The following is a 13,741-nucleotide window of genomic DNA, read 5'->3' as shown; positions in this document are numbered from 1 at the left end:
GCTCTTACTTGTTGACTTTGTTCTCCATGTCTTCAGAGATTTGTCCAGTGAGACACAAGAGATATAGTCATCACCTTCTGTGGAGATAACCTGGACATTTTGCTTCTAAGATTAGTGAAAGCTGAGGCAGACAGAAACTAAGAAAGGAGATGGGACCCAGCAGTGGAGAGGAGGTTCCAAATTCTTGGTTTTACAGACCAGTAAATAGAACTTTGAGGAAGATCTATAGGGAAAAATGAATAAAGAGTGAGGCTCTGGTGCTGGATCTTCAAGGGTAGCTACCCACACCCTCCATGTGTCTCTTTATCTGAGGGCTAGCAGGCCCATCTCATACAGAGTCAGGGATGGCTGGAAGTGCTAGAGAATATATTGGCACCAGCCTCCATTAGTGTTGGGTGAGAACTGGTAGATAAGTGCCCCTGAGTGAGCCTAACTCTCAAGTGGGCCATGCTTTATCAGAGACTCTCCCTTCTCTGAATCACTTCTGCCTTCCCCAGTGGTGTTTATTCATAAATGTGTATTTAGTTCATCTTCTGTGAACTAAACTCTACCATTTGTTAGAAACTCTACCATGAATGCTCTTCATGGCTTTTTAACTTCTCTAGCCTCAGTTTCCTTATTTGTAGAATGTAGAGTCACAGTAGAACCCACCTAATACAGAGGCAAGACTCCATATCCTTGAGAAAAATTTTCTTGGGTTGTAAAGCTGAAAAGAGGCTTTTTAAAAGATATACATCTCTGGATTTCCCTTATGGTGCAGTAGGTTAAGGATATGGCATTTTTCACTGCAGTGGCTTGTGTCGCTTCTGTGGCATGGGCAGTTTTTATCCCTGGCCTGGGAACTTCCATGTGTCACAGGCACAGGAAAAAAAAAAAAAAAGGAAAGATTTACATCTCTTAAAAAGAGAAAATATTTACACTTGCAAGTTTTCTAAAGTAAATGCTCTGAGAAAATGGAGGTTAGGGGTCTAGGGTCTAGAAGAAATCAGCTAATGTTTTGGCAAGGCAATCTCATTCACTGGCTGATGTTCTCATACACACAATTATACACACAATTTCAGAGAGTTTGAAGGCTCCTGAGCTCAGTTCTGGACCCAGATGTAAAGAAAAGTAATTTTGGAAATGGAGGTCCGGGGCTGCTGGACTAGGATGGTGAGAGATAGGAAGCAGAAAGAGGTGAGGCTGGAATGGAAAGGAAGACAGCCACTCTGATGGGGGTGGCAGGTGGTGTGGAAAAGGGGAGGCAGTGTCTGAAACACACGAAATGGTGAGTGGACACAAAGAATTGCAGGCTCCCATCAGGCCTGTGGATTCTTTTATTTTTTTGGAAGTGATTTCGTTTTTATTTTTTTATTTATTTATTTATTTTTTGGTCTTTTTGCCTTTTATAGGGCCGCTTGCACAGCATATGGAGGTTCCCAGGCTAGGGAGGTCCAATCAGAGCTGTAGCCACCAGCCTGCGCCAGAGCCACAGCAACGCAGGATCCGAGCCGCGTCTGCAACTTACACCACAGCTCACGCCAGATCCCCAACCCACTGAGCAAGGCCAGGGATGGAACCCACAACTTCATGGTTCCTAGTCGGATTCGTTAACCACTGTGCCATGACAGGAACTCCGATTTTGTTTTTATTGAGGTAAAAGTCATGTAACATAAAGTCACCATTTTCAAGTGTACAATTCTGTAGCATTTAGTACATGCAAAATGCTGTGCAGTCATCACCTCTAGAAAAGAATGGGAAAGCTATATTTTTTAAAAAAGGGTCATGGTCTGGTTATAGCTGGTTGGATTTAAAAAAGTGACTTCTAACTCAGGAATATGTCAGTGGTGAACTGGTCACAGCCAATGCTAATCAGTATCCCTTTGTTTTCTAACATCTTATGCTTTTCAGCATAAATTGAAAAAAAAGAGATTTCTTTTGGCTAGATTTGTATTTATATTTAAAAAGTTAAAGAGCTTAAAACCTATGTGATACTCACTCAATTTAATAAGAACAATTTACCTTAAACTTGAACAAAATATTAAACTATTTCAAGAGTCTAGGAATTTTGCTAGTGAAAAAGGTAAGAGAGGTGTCTCTGGGTGGGTGCCACACTGTGGATTCTTGATTATCTGGTTTTCTTTCTCTCTCCCTCCTTCTTTCCTTCCCTCTCCTCCTCCCATCTCCTTCTCCTCCTCCTCCATCTTCTTCCTTCTCCCTTATTCTTCTCCTCCTTCTCCTTTTCCTTCCCCTTCTACTTCTCCTCCTTCTTCCCCTTCCTCCTCCTCCTCTTCTCCTTCTATTTCTTCTTCTTTACCTTCTTCTGGGCAAACCATCTTATTGAGGTTTAATTGACATGTAAAAAGCTACATGTATTTAATGCATACAAATATGTGAGTTTAGGTTTCATCAGTACCATCAAAGTCATAAACATAACCATCACCTCCAAAAGTTTCTTCCTGCCCCCTTTATTATTATTGTTTTTACAACATACACACACAACTTGCAGTCTATGCTCTTAGCAAGTGTTACAAAATACAATTCAGTATATATATATATATTTTTTTTTTGCTATTTCTTTGGGCCGCTTCTGTGGCTTATGGAGGTTCCCAGGCTAGGGGTCGAATCGGAGCTGTAGCCGCCGGCCTACGCCAGAGCCACAGCAACGCGCGATCCAAGCCCAGCCTCGTCTGCAACCTACACCACAGCTCATGGCAATGCCGGATCGTTAACCCACTGAGCAAGGGCAGGGACCGAACCCGCAACCTCATGGTTCCTACGTCGGATTCGTTAACCACTGCGCCACGATGGGAACTCCCAATTCAGTATTTTTATCCATAGGCACTAGGAACTGGTTTTCTGACAACAGTGATGAAGGGGATAGGAGAAGAGAGAACACTAGACGGAGGCCTGCTGCAGCTCATGGATGCCTGGTGTGGTTGCCCGTTTGCCTTTCTCCCTTTTCTTCTCCTCCACCTGGATTCCAGCCTGGCCAGTGTACACTTCCAGACTAGGAGAGGGGCCCTTTCTAGCTGTCCTCCCCAACTGTTCATGGCCCTCTGTCCACCCAGCTGACCTGGATCTCCTCCCATGTCTGCCCTCATTCTGGGCACTTCCTTGTGTTCTCACTGGAGTAGTCTGCTCTGGGCTGCCTTTCATACTCTGAGATAGGCACCAGATCCAGGTCCCCACTCTGGCCCCTGCTCCTTTTTTTGCCTCAGCAGCCTTTAGGGGGGTGAGCCCTACCCAGCCTCTTTCTACGTCCTGTGCAAATGCCCTTCCTATGCATGTGGCTAAACCCTTGCTACTGTGGGGCAGAGACTTATCCCCCAATCTGCACCCTGCTGGCCTTCTAAACCTTCTCATCTTCCAGTCTCCACTGAACATCAGTTTTCCCCTATAACAGTCAGCACAACTGCTGCACATGATGAGGGTGTCCTGTGCCCAGGAACTCCACCCTGTGTTTGTATAGGTGATCCCGGTCTCACCCTCCACAACCAACCCTGGAGGGCACCTTGACATTTGTCATCATTGAGAATGCTTTCTTTCGAAGTAGCCTTTACTTCCTAAAATCATGAATTATTTACAAATATTTTAAGAATAAGTTGCTTTATCCAGCTTTGTAAGTTCTTCAAAGTTCTTTTAAACATTAAAAATGATACGGGAAATTAAAAGAAGAAATTTACTATATGATATCAACTATACATGGAATCTAATAAAATGATACAAAATAATATATTCATAAAACAGAAAGAAAACCACAAGTTTTGAAATTAAACTTAGGGTTACCATAAGGAAAACCATGGGGAAGAGGGATAAATTAGCAGGATGGAAATAACATGTACACACTAGAGTATGTAACATAGACAATTAATAAGAGCCTACTGTATGGCGCAGGGAAATCTACCCAATAGTCTATAGGGAAATGGTAAAAAAAGAATGAATATATGTATATGTATAACCAATACATGTTGCTATACACATGAAACTAATACAACATTGTAATTCAACTATATTCTAATAAAATTAAAAATAAATAAAAATAAAAGCAAAGAAAACAAGGAAATAAGTACCATAAACTCAGATAATCACTCCTAAAATTTTAGTATATTTTCTTTACAGTCTCTTCTACTTATTTTCAGATCAGTTAACATTAATTGTTGTAAAAAGTTTTGTATCTAGATTACTAACATTATGTCCAATGAGCATTGCTGCATACTTATTAGTACCTTAACACAATCCTTATTTTCCTTCTTGTCAGAAATGTTGATTGCTCCTAATTACTAGTCATGACAGGGATGCTTATTAGAGTAGACTCCAAACAGGTCTGGGAGCTGGACTGCTGGGGAGCAGCATATTTCCCTTCCTCAAGTAAGTCTTAAGCATCTGGCAGGGTAGTTTGGTGCTAGGTATTTGCACCTGGCTAGGAGGCAGGCACAAGCTCTATTTTCCAAGACCTCTTCTCCTGCTGGGCTGTGAAGACATGGGCCATATGTTCAGCATCTGAACTGGGGTGCTCTAGAGACCCTGGCATGGGGATCTCTGCTTGAATTAAGGAACTCTTGACTAATGCTTTCTGTAACTTTCCCCAGATATCCTGCTACTTTTGCTGTTAAGGACATGTTGCTTCCTTCAACCATGATCATAGCTTTCCTTCTGTGACCCTTGGGGTCTTGGGTGACAACTATGCAGGTATAGGATAAACAGGTGTGCACAAGCATTCTCTGCATAGAATAGATTTCATGAAGTGGTATTATTTAATTAGAACATAGAAACCTTTTAAGGCTCTTGACTTATAGGCTGACCCTCTGTTCAATTTCTACACTCACTAGAGTCTGGAAACCCCAGAAACAGTATAGGGCTCCTAGTAGAGTAACAGTTCAACAGCAACACCATCAAGCCTCACTCATTTGCTGAAATAAAGTAGTACATGGTTTAAATCTGCAGGCCTTTGCTTGGTTGGGTATGAATGTTTCCCCCTGTTTTTCCAACCCCATCCTTGGGTTTCTGCTCACATCTCGGCCCTCCATCCAGTTACGGCCATACTACCCAAAGCAATCTACAGGTTCAATGCAATCCCTATCAAATTACCAATGACATTTTTCACAGATCTAGAGCAAACAATCCAAAAATTTATGTGAACAACAAAAGACCCAGAATTGCCAAAGTAATTCTGAGGAACAAAAACCAAGCAGGAAGCATAACTCTCCCAGACCTCAGGCAATATTACAAAGCCACAGTCATAAAGACAGTGTGGTACTGGTACCAAAACAGACAGATAGACCAATGGAACAGATTAGAGAATGTGAAAATAAACCCAGACACCTACAATCAATTAATCTTTGACAAAGGAGGCAAGAATATAACATTGGGAAAAGACAGTCTTTTCACCAAATATTGCTGGAAAACCTGGACAGCTGCATGCAAATCAATGAAACTAGAATACACCCTCATACCATGCACCAAAATAAACTCAAGATGGCTGAAACAGCTAAATATAAGACAAGACACCATCAAACTCCTGGAAGAGAACATAGGCAAAACATTCTCTGACATCAACCTTACACATGTTTTCTTAAGTCAGTCTCCCAAAGCAACAGAAATAAAAGCAAAAATAAACCAATGGGACCTAATCAAACTGACAAGCTCTTGCACAGTAAAGGAAACAATTAAAAAAACATATGGAATGGGAGAAAATTGTTTCAAATGATGAAACTGACAAGGGTTTAATCTCTAAAATATACAAACAACTTGTAGAACTCAACAGCAAAAAAAAAAAAAAAAAAAAAAAAACTAATGGAAAAATGAGCAAAAGACCCGAATGGACATTTCTCCAAAGAAGATATACATACAGTTGGCCAACAAGCACATGAAAAAATGCTCAACATCCCTGATTATTAGAGAAATGTAAAAGCCACCTCACAGCTGTCAGAATGGCTATCATTATCAAGTCAACAAATAACAAATGCTGGAGAGGATGTGGAGAAAATTTTACCCTCCTAAACTGTTGGTAGAAAGGTAAATTGGTACAATCACTATGGAAAATGGTATGGATTTGCCTTAGAAAACTATGTATAAAACTACCATATGACTTAGCAACCCTACTCTTGGGCATATATCTGGAAAAAAACTTTCATTGACGATTATACATGCACTCCGTATGTTCATCACAGCACTATTCACAATCACCCAAGACATGAAAACAACCTGAATGTCCATCAACAGATGAATGGATTAAGAAGATGTGGTATATATACACAATGGAATACTACTCAGCCATAAAAAAGAACAAAATAGGAGTTCCCGTCATGGCGCAGTGGTTAACGAATCCGACTAGGAACCATGAGGTTGCGGGTTCAGTCCCTGCCCTTGCTCAGTGGGTTAACGATCCGGCGTTGCCGTGAGCTATGGTGTAGGTTGCAGACGCGGCTCGGATCCCGTGTTGCTGTGGCTCTGGCGTAGGCCGATGGCTACAGCTCTGATTCAACCCCTAGCCTGGGAACCTCCATATGCCGCGGGAGCGGCCCAAGAAATAGCAACAACAACAACAACAACAAAGACAAAAGACAAAAAAAAAAAAAAGAACAAAATAATGCCATTTGCAGCAACATGGATGGAACTAGAGACTCTCATCCTGAGTGAAGTAAGTCAGAAAGAGAAAGACAAATACCATACAATATCACATATCTGGAATCCAGTATTCTTCACAAAAGAACCCTTCCACAGAAAAGAAACTCATGGACTTACAAACAGACTTATACTTGCCAAGGGGGAAGGGATGGGAGTGGGATGGAATGGGAGTCTGGAGTTAATAGATACAAACTGTTGCATTTAGAATGGATAAGCAATGACATCCTGCTGTATAGCACAGGGAATTATATCTAGTCACTTGTGATGGAGCATGATAGAAGATGATGTGAGAAAAAGTATATATATATTATATATTACATATATTATATATGTATACATATATATGTAGGTACAGCTGGTTCACTTTGCTATACAGTGGAAATTGACAGTACACTACAAATCAGATATAATGGAAAAAATAAAAATTATATATATAAAAATTTTTTCAAGTCTTCCAGCTCTTTTACTCTCAGTATCCTCAGTGTTCCAATTTCTTTGAGAGAGTTAAGTTGTGGTTTCATATATAAATGCATGTATTCAAGATATCCAAGTAGATTTTACTAATAAAAATATCATAGCTTATTTGTAAGTCCTCACTTAGAACTGCAGATGAAGGTAAAACACAAGTTCTCTTTTTAAAACAAATGCATCCATTGAAACGGTTTCGCTGTTGCTGAATTGACTGGGGTTGCACTGTTTCCTCCTGTTTACAACATACAAAGCTTTTGGTCAAGGATTTGACACTCACAGATGACTATGACTATCTTATTCATGCTTAGTGTTCATGGCAGGCATCTCCATCGGGGGATATTCTGCATTCCTTCATCTTTGGCTATATTTCAGCTCTCCCTTTAGCTTAAATTTTAAGTAGTAATACTGTCTTTTAAAATGAATTATGTTATTTCTTTAATTTTGGGGGGCCATACCCACAACAGGTGGAAGTTTTCAGGCCAGAGATTACACCACAGGAAGCTGGATTCTTAACCTGCTGCACCACAAAAAGACTTCCTCTTTAAATTTCTTATTGTGGCAAAACATACGTAACACAGAACTTATCATTTTAACCATTTTGAAGTGAACAATTCAGTGGTCAGCACTGCTCATCTCCACAGTTTTTCATCATCTCAAACTGAAAAGCTACACACGTTAAAAAAATTCTATTTCTCATGCTTGATTTCACTCAATTACATACATTTATGATCCTCTGGATATTTGTTTCCTCATAAAGTATATTACCAGGGAGTTCTCATTTTGGCTCAGCAGCCAGAAATCCAACTAGTATCCATGAGGACATGGGTTTGATCCCTGGCCTCACTCAGTGGCTTAAAGGATCAAGCATTGCCATGAGCTGTGTTGTAGGTTACAGGCATGACTCAGATTCTGAGTTGCTGTGGTTGTTCAGGCTGACGCTGTAGCTCTGTTTCAAACCCTAGCCTGGAAACTTCCATATACCTGCAGATGCAGCCCTAAAAAGAAAATAATTACCAAAACAAAGACCTGCTAGAGATTGCTTTGGTTGTTCAAGTTTACTTGTTTCCTTTTTCCAGCTTTTCATTCACTGCTCTAACTATAGCTAGCCTCTTTTTTTGAAATGCATGTAATATAACTAATTCAGTTTTAAAAATTGATGGCCCCAAAAGGAAAGCCTTTAAAATTCCATCCAAAAAATACTGTGGGTATTGTTGCTTTTGCTGGTTTCAAAACTATTTCCTTATAATCTACTGTGAAAGTCCTGCAGGAAACCTGGAAAATGAAGCAAATTTAACTTGCAGCTCTATTGGTAGGCTGATATATCTTTTGTTTTAAACTTCCCCAAAGATAAAAAATTAAGTTTTTGTCACTAAACACAAAAGTCAATGTACAATGTGACCTTAAACACATTATTCCTATGTTTTCTGAACTTCACTGTGTACTGCCTAAAGATCTTCACAGAACACTGCTGCTTCTGAGTGCAAATAGCAATATCAATAAAGAAAATTTATTTGGAGCATTGTTTCATTCATTACTTTTAAAAGAAATTTTTTTAATTTTTTTTTCATTATAGCTGTTTTACAGTGTTCTGTCAATTTTCTACTGTACAGCAAGGCGACCCAGTTACACATACATGTATAGATTCATCATAAGTGACTAGACATAGTTCCCAGCACTACACAGCAGGATCTCATTGCTAATCCATTCCAAGGGCAATAGTCTGAATCTCTTAACCCCAGACTCCCAGTCCATTCCACTCCCTCCCCCTCCCCCTTGGCAACCACTAGTCTCTTCTCCAAGTCCATGGTTTTCTTTTCAAAGGAAAGATTCGTTTGTGCCTTATATCAGATTCCAGATGTAAATGATATCATATGGTATTTGTCTTTCTCTTTCTGACTTACTTCACTCAGGATGAGAGTCTCTAGTTCCATCCATGTTGCTGCAAATGGCATTATTTTGTTCTTTTTATGGCTGAGTAGTATTCCATTGTCTATGTATACCACGTCTTCCTAATCCAATCATCTGTTGATGGACATTTGGGTTGTTTCCTTGTCTTGGCTATTGTGAATAGAGCTGCAATGAACATGTGGGTGCATGTGTTTTTTAAGGAAAGTTTTGTCTGGATATAGGCCTAAGAGTGGGACTGCTGGGTCATATGGTAGTTCTATGTATAGGTTTCTAAGATACCTCCATACTGTTCTCCATAGAGGTTGTACCAGCTTACATTCCCACCAACAGTGCAGGAGTGTTCCCTTTTCTCCACACCCCCTCCAGCATTTGTTATTTGTGGACTTATTAATGATGGCCATTCTCACTGGTGTGAGGTGGTATCTCGTGGTAGTTTTGATTTGCATTTCTCTAATAATTAGGGATGTTCAGCATTTTTTCATGTGCTTGTTGGCCATTTGTCTCTCTTCCTTGGAGAAATGTCTCTTCAGGTCCTTTGCCCATTTTTCCATTGGGTTGTTGGTTTTTTTGCTATTGAATTGTATAAGTTGCTTGTATATTTTAGAGATTAAGCCAAAAATTCTTTTTGGCCATGCATGCAGAAGTTTATTTTGGCTACGGCATACAGAAGTTGCTGGGCCGGGGATCAAACCTGTGCCACAGCAGCCACTTGAGCCACAGCAGTGACAACATTGGATTCTTAACTAGCTGTGCCATCAGGAAACTTCTCATTTCATTACTGATATGTAATTTTAAGGCATTGCTTTTCTCCAATAAGTCTTTAAAATAATAATTAACTACCAAAAGAAAAAAAAGAAAATTACTTAACAAAAGTCTTTTCCAAAAAGATACACAAATGACCAATAAGCCCATGAAAAGATGTTAAACATTATTAACCAACATGCAAATGCAAATAAAAACCATAATGAGATACCCACTTCATACCTACCTGGATGGCTATAATAAAAAAACAGATAATAACAAGTCTCAGTGATGTCGTGGAGATATATGAACACTCATACACTGCTGTGGGAATATAAAATGGTAAAGCCACTTTGGAAGACAGCCTGCAGTCTCATAAACAGTTAAATATAAAGTTACAACATGACCCAGCAATTCTATTTCTACATACATACTCAAAAAATTTGAAAACATGTGCTCACACAAAAACTTACACAAAAATGTTCGTAATGGGGGAGTTCCCGTCGTGGCACAGTGGTTAACGAATCTGACTAGGAACCATGAGGTTGCGGGTTCAGTCCCTGCCCTTGCTCAGTGGGTTAACGATCCGGCGTAGCCGTGAGCTGTGGTGTAGGTGTGGCTCGGATCCCACGTTGCTGTGGCTCTGGCGTAGGCCAATGGCTACAGCTCCGATTGGACCCCTAGCCTGGGAACTTCCATATGCCGCGGGAGCGGCCCAAAGAAATAGCAAAAAGACAAAAAAAAATGTTCGTAATGGCATAACAACATAACATTCATAAAGTAACAGTATAAAAACATTCATAGTTGTCAAAAAGTGGAAATAACCCAAGTCCATCAATCAATGGATACATAAAACCTTGTCTATTCAAATATTGGAATAGTTTTCAGTTTCAAAAAGAAATGAAGTACTGATAAGTGTTAAAACGTTTGAAAACTTTATGCTATGTCAAAAACGTCAGATGTAAAGATCATATATTGTATAATCCCATTTATGTGAAATGTCAAGAACAGGTAAATATAGAGAGAGACAAAGTAGATATCTTTGTCTAGGGCTGGTGGCATGGGGCCAGAGGGACAGGGTGTTGGTGGCTAGAGGTGCACAGTTCTTTTGGTGCAGTAAAAATGTTCTAAAATTGATAGCAGTGATAGTACAACTTGATAGTACAACTCTGAGAATATACTAAAAACCATTGAATTTTATAACTTTGAATTGGGTGAATTGCATGAATTACACCTCAATAAAACTCTTTTAAAAAGACTATTACTTTTTATATTTAGAGGTATAAGAAAATAATATAGAAGAAAAGATGTCTCCTAAAGCAGATTCCAAAGTTCTGTACAGTAAGTGAAGCACTGAGGCATTTTGCTGCAAACATCACAGATGATGCCAGCCCCTTCCTTGCCACCTGTACATATTAGATAATGGCATGAAAAAAGAAGGCCATTACAGGAAAGGCAAAGGCAAGGCCAAGAGGCTCACAGATTTGGGAAGTTCCTCCATGTCTATTGGCACATTTGGCGGCAGTTTAAATTGTGTCCTTTTCATTGTATGTACAGAGTTTCACTAAAAGCTTTGTAAGTAGAAATGCTACCATTCCATAATTTTTTTCTTTTTTAATTGTTATTATCAAAGATTAGTTGATTTACAATGTTTCTTCAAGTTCTGTTGTACAACAAAGTGACCCAGTCACACACATTTCCCTGTTCTGTACAGTAGGATCCCATTGCCCATCCATTCCAAATATAACAATTTTCATCCCCAAAACCCCTAAAATGTCCACCCATCCCACTCCCTCCCCTTTTTCCTGCAGGAACCCCAAGCCTGCCCTTCTTGGCCATGATCTGTTTCTGGGTTTTTTTTGCTTATTTGTTGGTTATTTTTAGATAGGATCATCTGTTCCATATTTTAGATTCCACAAATAAGTGATATCATATGGTATTTGTCTTTCTCTTCTGGTTTACTTCACTTAGTATGAGAGTCTCAGGATCCATCCACATTCCTGCAAATGGCATTAGTTTGTCTTTTTTTATGAATGAGTAACATTCCATGGTATATATGTACCACATCATCTTAATCTGTCAATGGACATTTAGGTTGTTTCCATGTCTTGGCTATTGTGAATAGTGCCACTGTGAACACAGGGATGCAAGTATCTTTTTCAATGAAAGTTTTGTCTGGATATATGACTAGCAGTGGCATTGCTGGATCATACAGTAGCTCTATATTTAGTTTACTGAGGTACCTCCATACTGTTTTCCACAGTGTCTGTACCAATTTAAATTCCCACCAAGAGTGGAAGAGGGTATCTTTTTAAGTTGTGTATGTTTTTCAATTTACGGGTGCCATACACAGTCTACGAAGCAGAGAACCCGACAATCTTCTTATGTCCTCCTGGCCCAGGAAGTGATGGAGGGGTGGGAGGGAAGAGTGGAAGGGCTTGGAGTCTGGTGACCTCCTCCTTCCAACGGCAGAGCTGTTGCGGGTAAGAGCTGACACCCCTTCCCCAGGGCCTATGCTATCCATAGCCTTGTATGCAGATGATGCCTAATATAAGCTCAACTCAGTGAAATGTGAGCAGAATTGCTGCCTGTCACTTCCAGGATGGGACAGGAGATAAAGGTGGAAGTCTGGAGTTGGAGTTGGAGTTGGGTGGACTCATAGGATACTAAGGGGTTTGGGGGTGTGCAGGGAGAGGGTTTCTATTATCCTGACTGGAGAAGTCGTTACATGGGCACACTCATTAAAAATCATAAGACTTAAATATAAGACAAGACACCATCAAACTCCTGGAAGAGAGCATAGGCAAAACATTCTCTGACATCAACCTTATGAATATTTTCTCAGGTTAGTCTCCCAAAGCAAAAGAAATAATAGCAAAATTAAATCAGTGGGATCTAATCAAACTGACAAGCTTTTGCACAGCAAAGGAAACCAAAAAGAAAACAAAAAGACAACTTACAGGAATGGGAGAAAATAGTTTCAAATGATGTAACTGAAAAGGGCTTAATCTCTAGAATATACAAGCAACTTATACAATTCAATAGCAAAAAAACCAACAACCCAATGGAAAAATGGGCAAAGGACCTGAAGAGACATTTCTCCAAGGAAGAGAGACAAATGGCCAACAAGCACATGAAAAAATGCTGAACATCCCTAATTATTAGAGAAATGCAAATCAAAACTACCACGAGATACCACCTCACACCAGTGAGAATGGCCATCATTAATAAGTCCACAAATAACAAATGCTGGAGGGGGTGTGGAGAAAAGGGAACACTCCTGCACTGTTGGTGGGAATGTAAGCTGGTACAACCTCTATGGAGACAGTATGGAGGTATCTTAGAAACCTATACATAGAACTACCATATGACCCAGCAGTCCCACTCTTAGGCCTATATCCAGACAAAACTTTCCTTAAAAAACACATGCACCCACATGTTCATTGCAGCTCTATTCACAATAGCCAAGACAAGGAAACAACCCAAATGTCCATCAACAGATGATTGGATTAGGAAGACGTGGTATACATAGACAATGGAATACTACTCAGCCATAAAAAGAACAAAATAATGCCATTTGCAGCAACATGGATGGAACTAGAGACTCTCATCCTGAGTGAAGTAAGTCAGAAAGAGAAAGACAAATACCATATGATATCATTTACATCTGGAATCTGATATAAGGCACAAACGAATCTTTCCTTTGAAAAGAAAACCATGGACTTGGAGAAGAGACTAGTGGTTGCCAAGGGGGAGGGGGAGGGAGTGGAATGGACTGGGAGTCTGGGGTTAAGAGATTCAGACTATTGCCCTTGGAATGGATTAGCAATGAGATCCTGCTGTGTAGTGCTGGGAACTATGTCTAGTCACTTATGATGAATCTATACATGTATGTGTAACTGGGTCGCCTTGCTGTACAGTAGAAAAAAAAGTGTATTGCGGAAATAACTATTAAAAAATAACAATAAAAAAACTCATTTGTCAAATGACTTCCCTAGTTCTACCCTTCACT

This window comes from Phacochoerus africanus, chromosome 4 (assembly GCF_016906955.1).
Source record: "Phacochoerus africanus isolate WHEZ1 chromosome 4, ROS_Pafr_v1, whole genome shotgun sequence".
In the NCBI taxonomy this organism is placed as follows: domain Eukaryota; kingdom Metazoa; phylum Chordata; class Mammalia; order Artiodactyla; family Suidae; genus Phacochoerus; species Phacochoerus africanus.
This window is presented reverse-complemented; position numbering follows the sequence as displayed.